Source organism: Mya arenaria, chromosome 14 (assembly GCF_026914265.1).
Source record: "Mya arenaria isolate MELC-2E11 chromosome 14, ASM2691426v1".
NCBI classification, from domain to species: Eukaryota; Metazoa; Mollusca; class Bivalvia; order Myida; family Myidae; genus Mya; species Mya arenaria.
In genome coordinates, this window is record NC_069135.1 from 46,842,786 (window position 1) to 46,865,869 (window position 23,084).

At 37.1% G+C, this 23,084-nt stretch overlaps 1 protein-coding gene across 1 annotated transcript in view; it reads left to right on the forward strand.

The window, feature by feature from the left end:
• The window catches only part of LOC128216181 (mucin-5AC-like), a 49,654-nt gene that overhangs the window by 393 nt on the left and 26,177 nt on the right, over window positions 1-23,084 (forward strand). The window lies entirely within an intron of this gene.

The following is a 23,084-nucleotide window of genomic DNA, read 5'->3' on the forward strand; positions in this document are numbered from 1 at the left end:
AAATCATTACGATCGGAATTGGACAATCTATGCAAGCTGTGCCTTAATGAGAATCAACGGTTTGCAAATAAAATATAATTTTGAAATTACCTTCTGAACGGGAATTATAAGAATATATTGACCAAATTGTTTAGACCTGAGTAAACAAATTGGCTGGTCTTTGAATAAAAAGCAATTTCGTTTTGAGCCTTTTTATACCAAATAAAACATCGTGTCGGGCCATAGTGCACCGACGCGCAATCCCACGGGTTATCAGTTTGACATGAACCAGCTGGGACACTCGGTGAGGGGGGAGATAACGGTATCGGCGTCACTGGACACCCCAGAAAGTACGGTTATTACTTAAGTACTTCATGTTGAACATTTTATCGTTCTCGCACAGAACATAGGAAAATAATTATTATTCCATATATTATATTTAAAGGAAAATCACCATCTCTCGTACCCATAATGGCACCTATGTATTGGAGTGAGCCTCAAAAACACATGAAGCAGTATTCAATGTTCGTGAAGTCAGCACCGCAGCACCGCGGTGATATCACCGCAGCCACGATGCTAACACCGCATCCCCGGAATTTTACCAAAGCAAATATATGAAAATAAGCCCCGAGTTATACAACTATTTATAACTGTAATACTTTAAATTGAGAAAGGGGACCACTGAAACCTATACCACAGTGTTGCCTAGGCATTGCCCATGGTCATGGCATAGCAGTGTTCCCCTTTCTATTTTAAAGGCATTACCACTATGAATTGTTGGAATTTTCCGCCTTAATGTTCAAAGTTCAACAGCCTGCATTAAAGGTATGACGTCACCATTGCGTCATATGTACTTCCGTTGTGTGGAAAATTCTCAATAAAAAATAATGTTTTTATGACTGATAGACATGTTTTCACATGCTCAATACACTGTAAATCAAAAATATCATTATTCCTGAAACTTTTATACCTTGAGTATCTATTATTGCTTGATTTATCATTTAGAATAGAGATTTAAGCATAAACTGCTGCCCTATAGTTGAAAGGTCATTTTGGAAGAACTGTAATGGCGGACTGTGCAATTTTTAGAGTTTTTCAAGTGGAGAGATTTTTCTTAGGAATAACTTGACCCCCCTTTCCTATTGGCTTAAAAGGTAATTTAAAGCTTGTACTTTAAGAATATATATGTTTATCATAGTCTGCATTCGCTCGAAATGCCTTTAAATGTTGTCTAAAAATAATCATGTTACATTGAATTATAGAGGAAATGACAATGGTGGTGTGTACCGTAACCTAAATAGCAGATCACTGTCCTATGCAATATCCTAGATTAACGTTTAGACTACACTATGGTATAGGAGGGATTTCTAATCAGCCAATATGCTAAAATAGATTTACTGATTATCACAGTCCATAGCACCTGTAACAGGTAGTACAAACTTTGTACAACCTGGCCTCTGTTTAGTATAGATTTGCACTGGAATGGGTATGGACTTGGAGCCTTTATCTCTTAAAAAACAACACTCTGTTATAACACAAAATAAATATTTTTTTCATACCTTTCCCTTAACCGAAAACACATGAAATTTAAGTGCAAAGGGTTAATATGTGCGCGTGGTCAAGAGGATTTAACAGTTGCTAATTAAATCAAAGCGCTGATAGCGCTGCATGAACAGGGTTTTATACGGGTTTTCACCATTATGATTCACGATCATGTGTGTATAAATAAGGTGCTGATATGTTACGCAGTGAATCTAAGAGTACCCGTGTAAACCAACCACAGGGGCCGTCCCATGTTTATTGAAGCATGGTGGTAATTGTGATGGTGGGCCATGGGCAATGCCTAGGCAACACCGTGGTGTAGGTTTCAGTGATCCCCTTTCTCATTTTTAAGGTATCACAGCTATAAATAGTTGTATAACACGGGGCTTATTTGCTTTGGTAAAATTCCTGTGATTCGGTGCTAGCACCGTGGCTGCGGTGATATTACTGCGGTGATATCACCGCGGTGTTGCGGTGCTAACTTCACGCACATTATTTATCCCTGTAGAATGGGGCCGTTGTAACATTAAATTTGACCCCGCTGAAAAGTGATCAAGTCTCAGGCAATCCTGTGGTAATACTTTATTAACTTTATTCGTTGTATATGTTGGTTATTTGTATCACTCTTACATCCATTTAAGTAAGACCAATATTTAAAACCGAACCCAACTGGTGTATAGTAATTGTTCAACGTTGAAAACTGACCCAGATAGTCGCATGCAAGTTAATTATTTCGCATTGTAAAATTGAATAATCGCATTGATTCCATGACCCCATTAGCTCACATCGCTCCCTGTCTTCTGGGACTTAGTGGTTACTTTCCTTTGACAATTAATTATGTAACAAATATTAAATTATGGTTTAAGGCTTAAAGCCAGCTGCGGGCCCGGGCCTTGGCATTACGAGGTTCTTTGTACAGAACTTAAAAAGTTAGTACGCCTGCGGAAGTAGCTGTTTCTTTCCAAAGACACGTAGTTTTTTGTGTTTTTTAAGGACAATTGAAATATGACGCATTTATGACGATTTTATTAACCGTTAAAAATGACCCCGTCACTGATAAAAAAATAAAATCGAAAAGTTTTGAACGACTGTTTTCACGGTGCGTATCCATGTCGGTACCCTATTTGCGGTATTTACTGAAACGGTACCCTCTTTGCACATGCACCGGTCATTCTCTGCTGAAAACAAATCGGCGATGGACAACAAGCCAGTAAATGTTCATTCAACTGATGAAAGGAGGTATGTTATGTGCAAAAGAAGTATACCACGGAACACTGGAATGTTATAGCTATGCCTTTTTAGTAATGTGCCCATTTTTCAATTTCTGCCGCTCCACAATAAGTTACACAATATCGATATGTCTGTGGGCTTAAATGAACCACTGGTTTGATTATGTACACGTAGCACGGTACATATCCTCAGATTAGCAAGTACGCAAAATATCTGTAATAAGACTTTATTATACAATAGTCGGAATTCGACCGCAATGGTTTGGCTAACAATAAAACATATCGAGCAAGAGTGTAAATATAAATTTATGAAATTTAAAAAATAATGTTGAAATGTTGTCAGGGTAATTTTCATAAGGCCGGTGTAAAATCAAAGCACTGAAAGTGCTGAATGCGGCAATGCCTTGATTTTCTCGAGTGTTTGTTTACTAAAAGTGAAAATAATATTGTCTGAAACTTACAACTTGAAAACCTGCATCAGAATTTCAAATGTTCAATAATATGCAATTTTTTGACTGACTCGATATTCATTCTTTTAAGATCCAGTAGGCAACTTAACATTAAATATAGGATCTGACACGAGTTGTCAGTTAATACAAGATTTTATTAAACGAGTTCATGAAATTTGTTAGTAGGCGAGCCTCTGGCGAGCTTACTAACAACTTTCATGGACGAGTTTAATAAAATTATTGAATTAAATAACAACGAGTGTCAGATCTTTTTTATCACATGCTTAAAACGTTGTTTTTATTACCAATTTAGTTCCACTTTCTGAACCGATTGTTTGACAGCCAAAGAACTCAAAGTAGAATGTCAACGATTCGCCATATAAATAGTTCCAAATTAAAATGACAAAAGTAACTAGCAGTTATCAAGTTTTAAAATCTGATAAAGCGCTTAACAAGTCAAAAATATAAAAATGTGTAGTAAAATATCCAACAACATGAATAACGAACGATTTCAGCCAAAAACCCCCAATAAGTACACAATTTGATGACGTCACACTCAGAGTACATGCATTTACGCGTTTTATGTGACCTACATCGGTCTGTCGAGTTTTATTGTGTGCAGGATTTAAAAGTTATTCGCTGTTGCTTTCTACGATGATTTTGCAGCGTTTTCTTGGTGTACATGGTGTTTCACAACATGCAGATGATAACGGCGAAGCCTTACTCTGTACTGCATGGATATTGATGTTGAAAAGGTTAATTTCCACCAGGAATGTTGCCAAATAACATGATGTTCTAGTCGCCATGGGATGTGTAATGAGATGTCTGTACTGCGGAATTCGTATTTGTGTTTTCGGTAACCGACAGCTGATTAAATTGGCAAGCAAATGGCATTGATTGCATATTGCTTGTGTTGGTCAAGATGGAAATGTTTTTGTGGTGTTTGGCACTATTGTGGCTATATTTGTTGACTGACTGGATATTTCGCTGACTAGAAATCTGCATTATCTGGTTGGCGGAACATTGTTATCAGAAAGTTTTTGTACAAGATGCTTTCTGGCACTATGATTCGTTAGCCGTTTCTCTCTCGGAAGTCTTACAGCTTCATTATTACGGTATGTTGGCATTTAAACCATTTTGTTTACAAACAATGCGGAGGGATATCTAGGTTGCGTGTGATTGGTCTGGCCAATAGAAATGTCTGATAGGTTATCTTACACATGTGTAAGATAAAAATATTCGTAATGGGTATATTACAGGAAAAACAAGGGCAAGCATGTAAAAGTTACTTAAACTTTAGCGTTAGTAAAACTCACGCTTATGAACATGTTATACTTATACAATTTCCAAGTCTCCATAAACTTTTTATAATAGAAAGCTTAAAGAAACGCAAAATAAGCTTAATATCGCAAACTTAAATGGACAAGATATGCTTGTCAAACATAATTCCCCCCCCCCCCCCCCCCCCCCCCCCCCCCCTACCCTGAGTGCTATGTTGTGAGGATTATTTGGACAATTGAATGAAATATACGTGGACCGATATGCGATATGACAGGTGAATTGTCATTGACATTGGATGCCTTTGGGGTAGTTTTAAGATTATGACCATTTAACGTGTGAGGATAGTAGGTATAGTTTTAAATCGTGTTCAGATGATGACTGATATTTTCAGATAAAAATGTATCCTCTAAGTAGCAGGGAAAAAGTAAATACAACATAATTTTAATGATGAATATGAGTTATGACCATGACCTTTGAATCTGTGTCCATAAAATCCATAGGAGTCATCAACTGGTCACCCAAAACCTCAATGTCAATTTTGAGGGCTGTAGGTGCAGGCATTGCCAAGTTATCACACAGACTAGCTTTTTGCGTACAAGGTCACTGTGACCTTGACCTTTGACCCGATGAACCCAAAAATAATAGGGGTCATCTTCAGGTCAGGCCCAACCCCCAAGTTAAGTTTGAGGGCCATGGGTCCAGGCATTGTTGAGATATCACTGGAAGAAGCTTTGTTAACTTATTCGTGTTAAAGGTCACTGTGACCTTGACCTTTGGCCCGATGACCCCCAAAATCAATAGGGTTTATCTACTGGTTAGGCCCAACATCCATGTCAATTTTTATGACCATAGGTCTAGGAATTGTTGAGTTTGCCGTCAAGGTCACTGTGATCTTGACCTTTGACCCGACGACCCCTTAAATCAATTGGGGTCTTCTATTGGTCAGGCCCAACCTCCAAGTCATGTTTGAGGGCCATGGATGCAGACATTTTCGAGTTATCACTCGGACAACCTTGAATCATTCAAGTTCTATGACCCGATGACCTCTAAAATCAATTGGGGTCATCTACAGGTCAGGGCCAGCTTCCAAGTCATATTTGATGACCATATGTCTAGGCATTGTTGAGTTATTACTTGGACAAGCTTTAAAATCCTTTTACCATTAAAGGTCACTGTAACCTTGACCTTTGACCCGAGGACCCCTATAATCAATTGGGGTCATCTACATGTGAGGAACAGCTTCCATGTTACGTTTGATGACCATAGGTCTCGGCATTATTGAGGTATCACTTGGACAAGTTTAAAAATCCTTTTGACATTCAATGTCACTGTGACCTTGACCTTTGACCCGATGACCCCTTAAATCAATTGGTGTCATGACATCTACAGGTCAACACCAGCTTCCATGTCAAGTTTGATGACCATAGGTTTAGGCATTGTTGAATTATCACTTGGACAATCTTAAAAAAAAACAGTTTACCATTAAATGTTACTGTGACCTTGACCCTTGACCCGATGACCCTATTATCAATAGGGATCATCTACTGGTCAGGCCCAATCTTCATGTTAAGTTTGTTGACCATATGCCCTGAGGAATTGTTGGGTTTTCACCCGGACAAGATTTGGTGTACCGGCGGACTAATGGACCAACCTACGGACAACTGAACCCCCTCTTCTTCAAAGGGTACAGTCGAAACCCTGTTGTCTCGAGCTCCCAGTAACAGGCAATAAGTACCTCTATCATTAGGGAATTCTAGCAAAGCGGGAACGTTAAGCTTCAGTATAAAGAAATCAGTCCTTTACATCTAGTTCGAGTGAAAATTGAGCCAAGCAAGTTTCAGCCTGGGTTTGGACTGTATTTGTTAAGGAAATTTGGCAAAAATTATTAAAGCATCTTTAGAAAAAAACATAGTACAAAATTTACATTGTCGCCATTAGAACATGTTTAAAAGTTTTAGTTTTAACATTGTTTCGGCATTAGATGCTGCGACAAACAACTGTCAAGTGTGTTATCAAAAGTTTCTTAAACTTTAGTCTTAGGCTTACTGAACTTGCAAATGAGACTTATAATCTCTCCTGGATGGAGTATTTTTTAGCCCAATCATATAAACATCTCATACTTAACCATTTCCAATCCTCAAGCCCCCATAATGTAATGTTATGTTTATCTTTATAAAAAAACTTCTTAAAATAGAGCGTTTAAAGAAAGGCAAAATATTGCAAACTTCAGGAAATGAAAATGTCAAAATATTTAACATTCAGTTGAACCCCATTGGCTCAAGCTCCCAGGGACCGGCTATGTCATGACCGGCTATGTCATGACTGGCTATGTCATGACCGGCTAAGTCATGACTGGCTATGTCATGACCGGCTAAGTCATGACCGGCTATGTCATGACTGGCTATGTCATGACCGGCTATGTCATGACTGGCTATGTCATGACTGGCTATGTCATGACCGGCTATGTCATGACCGGCTGTGTCATGACTGGCTATGTCATGACTGGCTATGTCACGACTGGCTATGTCACGACTGGCTGTGTGATGACCGGCTATGTCATGACCGGCTATGTCATGACTGGCTATGTCATGACTGGCTATGTCATGACCGGCTATGTCATGAACGGCTATGTCATGACTGGCTTTGTCATGACTGGCTATGTCATGACTGGCTATGTCATGATTGGCTATGTCATGACCGGCTATGTCATGACTGGCTATGTCATGACCGGCTATGTCATGACTGGCTAGAGTACCTTGAGCACCTTTGCAAAGAATGGTTGTTAAAAAAGAAGTGCAAAATTTGAAGGATTGCATATTTTGCCAGCACATTTTGAGAGTAAAAGGCTTTCACAGCTTATTCCTACACTTAATATTTCGGGTTTGGTTTTGCAAAGATTCAACCTAGCAGCTACTAAATAAGTTTGATTTGTTTGCGAAATTTGAGTGCAACAGACGAAGAATATTTGTAGTCCAGTCCCATATTGGGTTGTACCCGTTATTAACACCTTTTAGCGCTTTGCACACTTATTCATCGGAATTTATGTGGATGTGTGAACGGTGAAATCGTAAATCAATATATTTTCATACCATAAATTTGCAGGTCCTAAAAACACTGGGGGCCTTTTCCATGGTCTACTTTCAATTCTGTGGCGTGAACAATGATCGACTTTAAATAACCTTTAAATAACCCTAAACACAAAAAAATGCAAATTAAACCTTATGAAAATCTGTCCTATTGCCGCTCATTTAGAGCACCTGCTTTCGTCATGTGTTTATGAAAAAACAAATCCTATTGTTTACATCGGACAGGTGCCTTAGAAATTGCCATAAGGTCTGTATTGATAAATGTTTTCGGTGGACAACTTCATTGTTTCAAAAAGCAGGGTATGTATATACAACAGCTAAGCTGCAGCGGATACTTATCGCTATTGCATGTTTATTATTTGAATTTTGAGAGGATTATAAAAAGTGGCTGATTGGTGACAAAAAGACAAAAAATAAAAAAAGTTGTCAAAATGTTTAATCTGTGAGAGTGCAGCTTTAAGCGGTAATGACTAATTCTGCTGCTGATAGTGGAATTATAATTTTTTGATCCCAGTGCTGACATTACTGGAAGTTAATTAAGTTAGATCTTAGCATGTATAACTGTATAGTCCCTTGTTTAGTCTTAAATAATTGACTTGTTATATGGTACTTTTCTAATCCCTAACGTCTAAACGGGTTTGTGCAAAAACAGGGTGGTTTTAAAAATATTAAATATTCACATTTTACCATGTAAGTGCAAAGATATTTTGCACAAAACAAGCATTAATTGCATTAAAACACAGGATTTACCATTCCAATAAAGGAAACTTTACTGACACAGATTTTATAACAATTATGCCAATTGTTACAACTCGGCCATCTATGGCATGTTTTCAGATAGACCTTGTAATTACAATCGAAACATCTTGGTCATGGCCGAGATGTTCAGATTGTTGTAAAACTGTAAACCGCAGCCTTGCATGTGCCTTTCATGTATATATCATTATGTTTTGATTGTTAAAAAACATGTCAATCTCAAGATATTTCGTTATTATTTATTTTTTCTGTACGGAACTAATTTATATAACATTACCTGGCAATATTTCGTGTCATTATGTTATTTTATAACCACAGTATGCTTTAACCTCGAATTCCGACCGTAATAACCCACTTTTGGTACAAAACAATTTGTACATGTGGGGTTTTCCATATCAAAGTCTTAAAAAATCCGTCAATGTACAATTATTAGGCTTTTTTAGTGATTGGTTTATGAGATCGTACTGGAGACGAAAATGATTGATTTTAGCCTTTCGATTGTAAGTGTATGGATTGAAAAGTGTTGTTGAAAATTTAGAATTAGAGAATGATTCTTTTTTGACTACTGTTAGAGTGATTTCGATTTATCTTTTGTAAAAATATTTTCTTTTATTTGTTCTAGTCCTGGTTGTGCACTTAAGACAAATGAAACCACGGCCGTTCCAGGTATTAGCGGGGACTTTGACTGTTGGTTTAGCCAGTCCCGGGTAAAATCCACGCCCTGTGGGCACACTGCTGGAAAACCCCAGCAAAATGCCCCTGCACCCCGGATACATCATAGGTTAAACCCATTCCCAGCTAGTTTTGCGGTGAAAACAAAATCATCTGACTCACTCTGCCCTGTGGGGCCACCTGAAAGGTAATCAAAGCGCAAAGCGCTGAAAGACTATCTGCGGGCAAATATGTGAGAGTTGAAAATTTTATTTGAGCTATGGGAATGGGCGAATGGCACATAGATATAGAGGATATTTGTTTAATTCAGTGTAAGATCGTATTTTATTTCACGAGTGGTCACAGAAAAAATATTTTCACGAGTGGCGTAGATGTCGGATATCGCCATGGCCTGGTCGGTGTTCAATCTGCTATAATTGTTCAGACTGTTTAGATTTTTATGGCCGCTGATCTGAACGATTTGATTTGGCGGGACCCTGTTGTCGTTTAGCTTTTGAACAAGCCTTTTCCGGGCACTACAATAGTTTGAAAATAACACTGATTTTATGGACTGAAGGTACACACTTACTTTCAAAATGCTTGTGTATACATGTATGCGGTTAGAGTTTGTAACTAAAAATGATGTACAACTCTAGTACTAGCACATGCAGCCAAGTAAATATTCCACAGATACCTACCAAGAGGATTAATTGTTGAATTTTCAATGAAATTATTCATATATTGGTAAGTTCATTTTTTTTAAATAGTAAATATCATTCAAAAATGTTGTTTTATCAAAATTAAAAATAAGGGCACCCTAAAAATAATGCACAACTTGATAATGACATTAAATACCTGTACGGCGTGATGCGTTGGTTCTCTATGCCAGCATCTACCTTCATATTGTTCATTATGCTGTAGATAGAGTTGATTCCCATGGCACAGTTCCTCTGCTGGCCCGTAAAATACTCAAAAGAAATGGGCTTTCAGGATCAAGAGATTCAACTGGGCGCCGGTCCATATACACTTTGAATAAATGAACAGGATCTCGGCTTGGCTCACCCTCAGTGGCGTATGCACGAGGCTGATTTTGTCTGAAATAATTTGACAAGTATTTGAAAAAAATAATCTGATATTATGTGATATATATTCTCTTTTTTAAAATTAAATTCCGTTTTAAATTAATCAGTGTGTTTCTGAATTGCAACAATAATAACACTTATAATCCCTATTTATTTCAATAATAAGACAATAGAACTGCATTTCAATATCATTTTTAACAATAAGATACTCGTCTTACCTTACATTTCGAGCATTTTCACCCGTCCTTGTTTTGGTTTGGCGCTCAGTTTTTAGTTCAATGAACTCGCGCCCAGTTCCAGGGTCTAAAGCCAGGTGAACGTCACCCCATCTCATGTTCCTTATTACTGCCCCAGTCCTCATACCAAACAAGAGGGCCAAATGGCCCTGAATCGCTCACCTGTCATATATTGCACATTGGTTTGATAAATAATCTGGATGGTTAAAAGTAGTTAAGGTTTTTTAGAAGTCTGGGTCATTTTTTACCCCAATGCCAAAGTTTGGACAATAAAGGTAGAGGTCCACTTAATGATGTATTATGCCAAATAGCTCCAGTCCTTGTGAATTCGGAGAGAATTTTTTTAATGCTTCTATTATATACAAATATTGAAAACCTAAGCCTATGAACACGGGGCGTGGCCAATTTTGACCCCAGGGCTAAAGTTTGAACAATCTTAATAGTGGTCCAATAAACGATGCTTCATACCAAATATCTAAGGCCTTCGCCTTTTGGTTTCGGAGAAGAAGATTTTTTAAGTTTTCATCATATACATATATAAGGAAACCCATGACCGCCCGGGTGGGGCCATTTTTTTTGACCCCAGGGCCAAAGATTGAACAATATTGGTACAAGTCAACTAGATGATATATCATGCCAAATATCTAAGCTCTTGTCACTACTTGATTTTACGTGTGTATCTATATATGTATATTTGTTATTAATTGTTGTATGTGGCCCATATTGAAAATTGGTATGTGTACTAAATATGTTATCCAGTTTAAATTAAGACGTTACTTGTCTTTGTGAGTTCGGAGAAGATTTTTTAAGTTTTCACTATAACACATATAGAGAAAACCCATCAGCCCCGGGGTGTGGCCAATTTTGACCCCAGGCCATTTGAACAAATTTTGTAGAGGTCCACTAGACGATGAATCATGCCAAATATCTAAGCTCTAAGCCACGTAAGTTCAGAGGAGAAGATTTTTGAAGTTTTCACTATAAACATATAGAGAAAACCCATGACCCCCCGGGGCGGGGCCAATTTTGATCCCAGGGCCATAATTTGAACAAACTTTGTAGAGGTCCACTAGACGATGAATCATGCCAAATATCTAAGCTCTAAGCCACGTAAGTTCAGAGGAGATGATTTTTGAAGTTTTCACTATAAACATATAGAGAAAACCCATGACCCCCCAAGGGGGCGGGGCCAATTTTGACCCCAAGGCCATAATTTGAACAATCTTTGTAGAGGTCCACTAGACGATGGTCATGCCAAATATCTAAGCTCTAGTCCAAGTAAGTTCAGAGGAGAAGATTTTTGAAGTTTTAACTATAAACATATCAAGTATACCCATGACCCCCCGGGGCGGTGCCAATTTTGACCCCAAGGCCATAATTTGAACAATCTTTGTAAAGGTCCACTAGACGATGAATCATGCCAAATATCTAAGCTCTAGTCCAAGTAAGTTCAGAGGAGAAGATTTTTGAAGTTTTCACTATAAACATATAGAGAAAGCCCATGACCCCCCGGGGGCGGGGCCAATTTTGACCCCAAGGCCATAATTTGAACAATCTTTGTAGAGGTCCACTAGACGATGAATCATGCCAAATATCTAAGCTCTAGTCCAAGTAAGTTAAGAGAAGAAGATTTTTGAAGTTTTAACTATAAACATATCAAGTATACCCATGACCCCCCGGGGCGGGGCCAATTTTGACCCCAAGGCCATAATTTGAACAATCTTTGTAAAGGTCCACTGGACGATGAATCATGCCAAATATCTAAGCTCTAGTCCAAGCAAGTTCAGAGGAGAAGATTTTTGAAGTTTTCACTATAAACATATAGAGAAAACACATGACCCCCCGGGGCGGGGCCAATTTTGACCCAAGGGCCATAATTTGAACAATCTTGGTAGAGGACCATTTGGTGATCCTACCTACCATATATCAACGGCCTAAGCCTTGTGGTTTGGGAGAAGAAGATTTTTAAAGTTTTTCCTTTTGGTTGCCATGGCAACCAGAGTTCTGCATGGAATTGAATTCTTTGAACAATTTTGATAGAAGACCACCCAAGGAACATCCCTATGAAGTTTTATTAATATTGGCCCAGAGGTTAAGGAGGAGATGTCTTTTAAGTAAATTGTTGACGGACGACGCACGACGGACGCCGGACAAAAGGCGATCACAAAAGCTCACCTTGTCACAAAGTGACAGGTGAGCTAAAAATGTAGTACAAGTGTACCACATTGAATGGATAAGGGCACGTGCACTTGCATCCCCAAGAGTGTGGGCCTGATACATCTGCTCCAAATCGGTGTCAGTGAGAGCCTCGGCATCTCTTGGTTTGTTTCCTTTGCCCATCATTTTGAGATTTTTTTGTTTGCTTTTAAAGACATGTCGAACTTTAGCAAACTCAACATCATGAATAATAGATATCTTTGCGTTTTCACATCGTAGATGTCTCTCTACAGAGCTCACAAAGCTTCTAAGGCTTGTTGGCTCATACTCCTCACCATTTTATTTTCTTACAGATAAGATAAATTGACATAAGTGTTCATTGAGCTCATTTGGTGGAATGAATTGAATATTTCATGAATCTTCTTTCGACAATAAAAACTCGTTAACTACTTTTATGTCGCTGTTTGTTCTTTTTAATGTGTTTTTATTAATGTTCTCGGATAGAAATTGGTCAATATCCACGGTTTTAAACCTTACTTGCTCTAGCTCATTTTCTCTCTGTTGTTGGTTTTTTTCACTTTGTTGTTTTTGTCTGTTTTTTCAGTGTTGTTGTTCATATCAATATTTTCATCATTTTGCATAATTATTTCTTCAAATTCTGTGTTTAGAAAAAGTTCTGCATCAAAAAAATCAGCAAAATCACCACCAAACGCTGATTCGGCCATTGTGCCAATGTTGATGAACAACAGACGACAACAAACATATATACTCTACCTGTTATATACATGTACTTTTTTAAGCCAAGGGAGGCAAATCTTACAACAGATGGAAAAAAGTAGTCCCGATTTGTCTCCAGTGAAATGAGCAAGGGTTATCATTTCAATCGAGCCAGAGTGAAATGATCAAGTTATCAATCACTAATATTTTTCACTCTTTCACCGGTATGCATGAAATAAAAAAGGGTCACTTCAATCGTCGTAATACCCCTTCCACATGTATTTAATGTTACATGTTACAATGCACGCCCTTTCAATCGTTTCTAAAGGTTGTTCGTTGCTTTGATTAAATATCATACGATTGGAAAACACAATACATCATATATATCATTTCCTTTTCATACATGTTTTGTTTAAGGAAAATCATTTTTTTACAAACAACTTCAGCAATAATTCCATTCAAAATGCACAGCGTATCACTTCAGTCGACGTATCCCCATGTATTTAAAGTTACAATGCATGCCCCTTTCAATCGCTTCTAAAGGTTTTTCGGTGCTTTGTTTAGATATCATACGTAAGGTAAGTTTTATGAACATACACGTTTTAATTGTTTAAGGAAAATGATTTTATTTTTACGAGCAACTTTAGAAATAAGTCCTATCAAAATGCAGAGCTTATCAGATGGGTCGTTTTCCCGCGGTGAGGACAAACATGTGGTCAGTTAATGTATGTAGAAACTATTTTTAGAAAATCTGTCAGTTTATGATGTTGAAACTATTTTTAGATTATCGGAAATTGTCTGTTTTAAGAATGGGAATATGATTGTGCTTTTTATGCCCCCACAAAGTGGCGGCATATAGGGTTGCCCTTGTCCGTACGTACGTCTGTCTGTTTGTACGTACGTACGTCCCGAAGATTGTTTCCGATCTAATTCTTGAAAACCGTTTGTCCAATCCTCACCAAACTTTAAACACATGTTTGTGACCATAATATCTTGATCAAGTTCGATAGTCATGGAAATCGCTTTAGTCATTTAGGAGTTACGGCCCTTTTTTGCCAAAAATACTTCAAAAATATATGTTTCCAATCTAATTCTTGAAAACTGTTTGTCCAATCCTCACCAAACTTTAAACACATGTTTGTGACCATAATATCTTGATCAAGTTCGATAGTCATGGAAATCGCTTTAGTCATTTAGGAGTTACGGCCCTTTTTTGCCAAAAATACATCAAAAATATATGTTTCCAATCTAATTCTTGAAAAGTATGTGTCCAATGTGGATCCAACAAGTTTTTTCCTGCCTGAATGGCGCCATATAACCTATACAGTCTTGCGATGCCGTAAAACCCAACTCAACTCAACTTATCCTATATGTGCAGATTATCCTGAATAATCATTATGGCTTATTTTCTGTGACAAAAAATCGAAGTGGGGGCATCCGTGTCCTATGGACACATTTCTAGTTCAAGTTTTATTGATAAATATATGTTATGTATGTGTTACATAAATATCTGTGTAGAAATAATACTAGTTCTGTTATGAAGGCTTTGCTCACTTTAGATGTTTTACAGGTTAAATCCGAACTACTTTGCTTCATCAAACGTATGAATGACTCAATGTCGTATAAGGGCATGTGTGTAAGAATAAATTGAAAGCCTTATTTCCAAAACAATGTTAAGAATACACCGAACCAAAGCTACTACGCAATAAAATGAAAACATCTTAATAGAAAAGTTTACGCCTAAAAATCATAGAATGAATAGTATTTTGTAATTGTATAGCAGGTAAATCATAGTATTTGAAGCATTAGCAACGCGAAACCTGAGATACAACTATTTTGACTTTCAGACAATCATTTTTGTTTCTTATCTCATGAAACGGTAATATCAAAAATACACCATTACAATAAAGCGTGCATCAGGGTCACACCAGATTATAATAACAAACCATGCAGGCGATGGGACACTTGCGGTCGGTAATACATCTTGGGCTAAACTCTAAACTTGGATATCAGTATGTTAACTGCCTCCATTATTTTGACCCATTAATCTTGTAAATATAACGATCTAAAAATAGTTATGTCCTGCTAAAAATAAAACGCCGGGATACAGAAATACAGCGCGGAAATAGCCGAACAAGCAAAAACTCATACTTGGAACGCAATACAACTAATCTATTTTTATGATTTTATCATCATTCTGCTAAACATAGAGCGCATTGAGACAAAAATATTGGTTAAAACGACATGAATAGAAGTAGTTCTTTGGAATTTGCGGTCTTAAGACTACCTGCGCGCATGCGCAGATGGTCTAAAAATGCAGCCCATTTCCTTCGCCTATACCCCTAGACCTACGGGGAGCGTGGATACAAATGACTGTTGCATTTCAAGTACTACATAAGAAATATTGTGTTTTTTTCATCATCTGTATTGATGCATCAGCGCATTCAGCTATGAAACCATATATATTGTTTGTAGTAATTTGTACTTAGTTACCATGTTAATGATACTAAAACATATTGTTGAACTATAATTACCTTGATCTATGCCTGCATCACCTTCATGTGTTGATCTGTTTACGTGCTTTTGCACATATTCATACGATTGGCTTCGTTGATGAAGAAACTGCGTGCATAATTATGTGCATATATTCAATTCAATTCTATTTCAATTCCTGTTGACTTCTATTTGCAATGATGCAATCACAGGTGTCCGGTGCGTTGTTTTGACCTCCACCACCACCCCTCTACTACCCCCGCACCCTCTACAACCCACCATTTTTTTCCAAATCTCTCAAAAATATCCAGATATTGTTTAAACATCATAATATGACATTACATCCAACTTCTGACAATTTCCCATCTATGACAATGTAGATTATAGAAAGGTAGACATGAAAGCCTGCTGAAAATACACATCTACTTGCTATAAACGCCATAACTTTGTCAAAAGTTGGACAATCTTGACAAAAAAATGGCTCTTTTCGTGGGGAGGACCCCTCTATAAGAATAACCATAAAAATACCATCGCCCTTTAAATGTAAAACATCTACACCTCAAATACTTCCAAAATGGCTAAGTTGGAACGCATCTGACTGATTTTTAATCGCCGATTTGTCCAGAGTAAAATGCACTTATTTCAACATATGCCATCGTAATTCACCGATAATTTGGAATGGTTTGACAAACAAATAAACCTACCAATAACAATTTATGTGTCTGTAATCCGTTTGTCGAAAAAAACGATAAAATTGAAAATTGTTTTTTCTTTCAAAGTAAATTCAATCAACGTCGTCAAGGGGCTTGCTGACTTATTCATTCGTGGTTTATAGGTCCGTGATGTTACTCACGTTTAATGTTAGCTAAAGAACTTCAGCGAACACGTTATATATTACCTTTTTGGATGTGTTCGCTGAAGAGAACGCCGTATCCAAACCCTACCAGAATTCGTGACATTTTTATGTCACGCTGTTATTTCACTTGTATGCATTGTACAGACAAAATAGCTGTATCCTGTAGTTCACAAACTCATTTTCAAAACCAAAAAACGCTTTAAAGATAGTTGATTTAGCTTTTTAATAAATCCTATTACAAGCATTCCTTATCTAGGTCATAGTTGTGTTCAAATTTAATCACGTGACACCAAGATTTTCAGAAAATACCCATGTGACCTAGTGTTTATTTTGCTGTTATTTTTTCTATTTCGAATAATTAACTAATAACAAATTTGGAATAAATAAATTGTTTTTACTTATCAAAAGGTATTTACAGCCTTACTGCAATTGGATTCAACTAAATGAACAATGTGAATCCGATGCTATAAATAGAATCCATCGACGTCATCATGGTCATGTGATTGCATTGCATCATTACACACAATTGATTCTGGTTGACTTTACTCATTCGGAGCTCCTCGGCCATTTTATCGAAAACAACCTCGGATGTATTTGGACGGTTTACATACTCAAAAAGTGGTACGTTTAAGTCCGCTGCAAGTAGATCGCGTAGTAATTTTATTTAGCAGTTAAACTTTGTGACATTACTCTTGGGATTCTTAAATATGTTTGCAATAAAACAATTCAATGGCAATCAATTTAAACTTAGATCAATAAATACAACTCTAAAACACTACATTTAATAAATGATATAATTCAAAATTTTACGAACTACTTCAACTGATGTACCTGCATACATCCGAGGTTGTTTTTGAAAAAAATGGCCGAGGAGTTCCGAATGTGACTTTACTATGGGAGTTACGCCATAACTTTAATGCGTTGTAAACATCAAAAAAATAAATATCAACATTAAAGTTATGGAAGCCAGAACTAGTTTAATGTAATTAAATCCACATGATAATGTAAATCATTCCATAAACAGCCAACATCAATATCGGCTTTTGCTGAATAACTTCATTAGATATTGAACTTGTATTAATTAATGATAACTGCTTCTTTGTTTCGCTCTTCGTAAAATCCAACATGGCTGCCGTTTTGTTTATTTGACCGGTGTCAGAAAGTACATGATAAAGCTGACGTCACAGTAGTCGTCCGCGAATAATATTTTGGAAACTTATCCGTCATGTACATATCATTTTAGCAACAAAAACTGTTAAATTGGTCGATTCTTTTAAATTTCGAACATAATTACACTAATAACGTTTGAACAGTTAATGTCTCGACGATGTATATTTGGAAATGCTTTTTCGGGCGGATTCACAAAATTGTTCGGCTTTTGATATAGTCGTGAGTGATATATTCAACTTTATTTGTGCATAACTAGTACGTTAAATAGAAAAATGAAAATAAAATAAAAAAGATCATTCAAAATTCATTGATAGAAAAAACTGCCGAAAAAATTTAAAATAGATCAATCATAATTCATGTACACTGCCTTTATATGGGTTTGAGAACTACTTGGCCTCGAACTGTCATTCTGAAATGAATTCTGCGGCATTTTCAGTCGGCTCAAAATTCCATGTAGTCATTGCAAAAGCGGCATTGCCGCAAAAAATACGACCACAAAATAATAGAAACAGAATTACAGGCACTCGAAATAGAAGTAGCAGTAGCAGTAGCAGTAGTAGTAGCAGTAGCAGCAGTAGCAGTAGTGGTAGTGGTAGTGTTGTTTTTGTTGTGGTCACGGGTGGAAATGGTAGTAGTGGTAGTTGTTTTGGTAGTAGTAGTAGTAGTAGTAGCAGTAGCAGTAGCAGTAGCAGTAGTAGTAGTAGTAGTAGTAGTAGCAGCAGCAGTTATTTTATGCGAAGGAATCACGTGACTTCAACGGGATTCTCATATGGGTCACCACGGGTCAAAACCGATGTAAACATATAAGTTAATTTCGTTAATTTCTAATTATTTTTTTTGACAAAAAATATGAAATTACTAGTAGTTATTTTATGCTTTGGTTTTAAGATTTATCAGTGAGGGAATCACGTGACTTCAACGGGGTTCTCACATAGGTCACCGCGGGTCAAAACCGGTGTAAACATACAAGTAAATTACGTTTATTTTTAATTAACTTTTTTTGACAATAAAAGATATGAAAATATTTCTTTGCCTTTAAAAGCTATCAAAAACTGCACACACTTCAGCTAAATCCCCTGCTTCGAAAAAGGTCAAAATATCTTTATCCATGCAGAAGATATCAGGAAATAATAAGAAACATTGCTCACCATGAACATGACCTACCCTCGTTAGATGATATTGATAGCTTTGAAGTCATACAAGAAAATACCATCAACCAGACACCGAATGTGGAATCACAAACCTCGAGGAGTTGTGATGATAAAGACTGCCCATACTACAATACATTTCCTGTTTAAAAAAAACACTGGCAAACATAAATGCTCTTTTACTTATTAACGCCTAAAACACTTAAACATACTTAAAAAGCTCTATTAATTACAGCTTTTATTTGCATGGTCTTTGTACATTCAATTTACACAATACATATACAATTTGAACAAAAATGACATTACGATGTTTTTTATTTTTAATCTCGTAAAAATGACATTACGATGTATAAGTATAACAATGTACAATGCAAAAATACATCAAATACATAATTATTGCATCCACTACATAAATAGTGCTTGAAAATTTAGATTACCAGCGCGAAGTTTTTAATAATTTCACTCTTGAAAGGGTTTGATTCATTTCATGAACAGAATTATAAGTAGTGAATTATAATGACGTCACATACACATAAAATGGATCCAACCAGTAACATACGTAATTTAAGAATTATATAATTCACAAATTTAATGATTAAATGTATATTAACACTAGAAATTATTTCAATTAAAAGTTTGGGCGAATGCAAGTTTAATAATTTCTTGACTGTTGACTTTCCTTTACTGGGGGATGTACATGGAACTGGTTTGGCGGGGGTATATTTTGCCTTCTATTTGATTGTAGTCATAACCTCATCAATTAAATTTATCCGCCCTTTGTTAATATTTGGTGAATTGTAAATGAGCCGCCGCCGCCTCATACATAGGGACAATCAGTATTTGGGACGTCATCCCATGGCGGCTTACATCAATAATAAATTCAACATTTTAAAATCGATCAAATGTATGGATATAAATTCATTTTATGCAAAAAGGACCATTTGAAATAAGCTGTGTGAAGTTAGCTTAACATCGGACATTGGACATTCAAGATCGAATGTTGTGCTGGCACGACATTGGACATTCAAAAGTAAAAGTCGTGCTGACACGACATTGGACATTCAAAATTGAAAGTCGTGCTTCCTTCTTTGGCATTTGTTGGGTTTATATAATTATTTGCGCTTTGTTTCCTTTCAACCAGTTTCTCACGAGATGCCATTTCCAATGGTTCTGGTGTCACATTTTACATGTATAAATTGTTTATTCTGTAAAACCTATAAGAACTTCTGTCGTATGTGATGAAGACGACATTTGGAATTGTTTAATGTCGATGCGATTGATTATAAAATGCTTTGTGTAATACTATCGACTTATGAATATCAAAAAGGTTTATCAAACACATTATTATAAACTATATCAAATGAAGACGACGTAGCATGTTCGACTAATTGAGTCAATAAAAAAAGTCGACAGGCAGTAATAGACTACTTAATCGACTCATTGACAATATTTCGTGTTATAATACGTAAATCCAGATAAAATAGATGTAGGAACGATTACATTTATACTTGTTGGAATAATCAATGCATGTGTATATTTTCCATTTGTAATTATATACTGTGAATATAATTGTCTTCACTTCGTTTATAAATGGTACTGGATGAGTAGCAGTGGTGTGTAAACGATTAAGCTTATGAAAAAATATGCCATTTTGAAAGCATTATCACTGTGTGTCTACATATAATCCAAGACCATTCATAAGTATATTCATTTGAATCTTTCTCTGCATATGTGACATCATACCTATCTGAATCCAATTTCAAATATTGTAATGGAATCGTAATGACAATGCTCTCTTGATGTTGATAAATTTTATAATGGTTCATTGCTTTTGTGATCTCTAACCCTTTTCTCAATATCTCAAAAACTTTAATTCAGAAAATTGCATGCCATCCAAATTAATTTAAAGTCGGTAGAACACATTCATTTGCATTTGTTGCTTCAAAAATCTTAATTATAAGGGAGATAACTCTTGTACCTCTAGTACCTTTAATTCCTTTTCGGTAATTCTTCGCTTGATTTCCATAATTTGGCGCTCACATTCATTGTTAGAATTTAAGTCGCGGGAACGGTCGTCGATTATTTTTGTCTAATTGATAATCCATGGCGGATTCCGGAGCTCGGCCGAAAGCTTCGCGTTCGAAGAGGCCATCGTCGCTGGACGAACAAATTTCGGAGATGGAACGTGTGTAGGATATTTTTTAGAAAGGAACTTGGAATTGTTGAGCCCCAGACAGAAGCCTATTCCGCAGGACATTGAAGCTCTGAAGGAAGAAAGGGCTACCCTCCAACGTTTGGTTGAGGAGTGTCGTAAATCTTCGGAGGCCCGGGGATTAAGGCGTGACATTGAAGAACTAAAAGGTCAACTTTCAGCGTTGGAAATTTCAGATACGCGTGACCCCATCTCCCCATCCCGACCCATGTTTGGACATAGGGTTGCAGAAAATATTCAGCTGCTGCGTGCTTCAGAATTGCTCAACCGCAACGTGGATTCAAAAATGCCGCTTGAGGTATTGAACAGTGTGGCAGGTAATGTCAAACCAAAGAAAATTAAATCAGGAAAATCTTCGAAATGTACTGATATACAAGTTAAACGACCACAATTGTGGCCTCATGCATTTGTACCTAGCCAGTTATGTAAACAGTCCGAGATCGAGTACAATGACTTATCCATGACTCAATTTATTTCGGGGTATTGTTAAATTTTAATCCATTTATTTCATGAAGGCTCGAGGATTTTTTTTGGATGAAATAGACCGCAGGATTACACATTTACGATCTATGATGTGCTTTGCACATGTTTATAAATGGAAGAGCATTTTAAACATTCATTAAGAAATATTGCTGGACATTGAAAGAGGCAATCGTACATGGAAGGATAGTTTTGCAGATATTGAAAGCCTGAATCTGCTACTTGACCGGGAACCTGCTGTTCCCGCGACGCGCTTACGGTCAGTCTGGTACGTCGCTTGGATCGTCAGGAAAGCGATCGTGGTTCTGCTCCTTGTATCAGAAGGGTGAGTGCAAGAATTCTTCACCGTACGCAGCTCGTATTGGGTCGGATTTACGAATGGTAAAACATGTGTGTGCTATTTGCTACATGAAGGATCGTGAACGGCGGGAAAACCCGGAATGTTCCAGTTGCTGTCCGCACAAGCAGGACTGACTAGATAACTTGTGTCTTACGTCTGAGTTTTCCATTGCATTTTCGTCTGATTCGTCTATTAATCATTTGCTATCGTCAGATGTTTACTATTCCGAGGTCTCTAGTTCGTCGCCGGCCCCGAGCTGAACTTTTTTCATCGTTTTGAGAAGTCATCTGTAGTAAATATCATGGGAAACTCATCTGTTGAAAACAGTGTACAAGACTGTTGACGTCTCTGATTCGGTTGATCGTTGTCCTGAATTGGAGGCATCTACATTGTCTTACGTCACGCCGTACACACATGGCGGTAAGGCATTAAAGATCGTACAGATATATGACATTGTGTACAAATCAGGTGTGCCAAATTTGAAAGGTGCAAGGATTTCTTTTAAAACTGGTTGGAATATTTCTTATTTACGTGAAGTTTTATTTGAGTATGACGATTATGCTATATGTGATTTGCTGAAATATGGATACCCTATCGGCTATTGCATAACGTTTTGTCGGAGACATTGGAACGCGTCGACGCCCAGGAGAACATCAAGAAGGCATGTTTTTTTCTTGGAATCTTGCTGGATTCTGAGCTCATGGAGCTTCGCATCACCCAAGAAAGGATATACGAGATCCGCAACCTACTTCCGGTTTGGATGCAACTTAAATACGTCTCTAAGTGCCAACTACAATCTTTGTTAGGATAATTACTATTCGTCGATAAAAGTGCCAAGCCTAGTCTTGTGTTAATTTTACGTATTTTGATGCTTTTTGAGACGTATTCTTAACATGGAAAATCATAAAGTGAGATTAAATTCGGAATTCAGAAAGGAAATAGTGTGTTGGATAAATTGCTTTAATTGTGGTCGGGTAAATTGATAGGTAGAAAGATTTCTATCTTTTGCGATAATGAAGCAGTGTGTTGTGGGGTAACTTCTGCTCAAACCAAAGATGTAGTGTTACTTCAATGTTTGCGAGGTGGTTTTTCTCGCGTGTACCCGCGAGTTCGAGATTCGCGCTATCCACCTGACTTCCGCGGACAACAGACTCGCGGATCTACTCTCCGATGTCGTGCCAGCACAACATTCGATTTTGAAAGTCAAATGTCCGATGTCG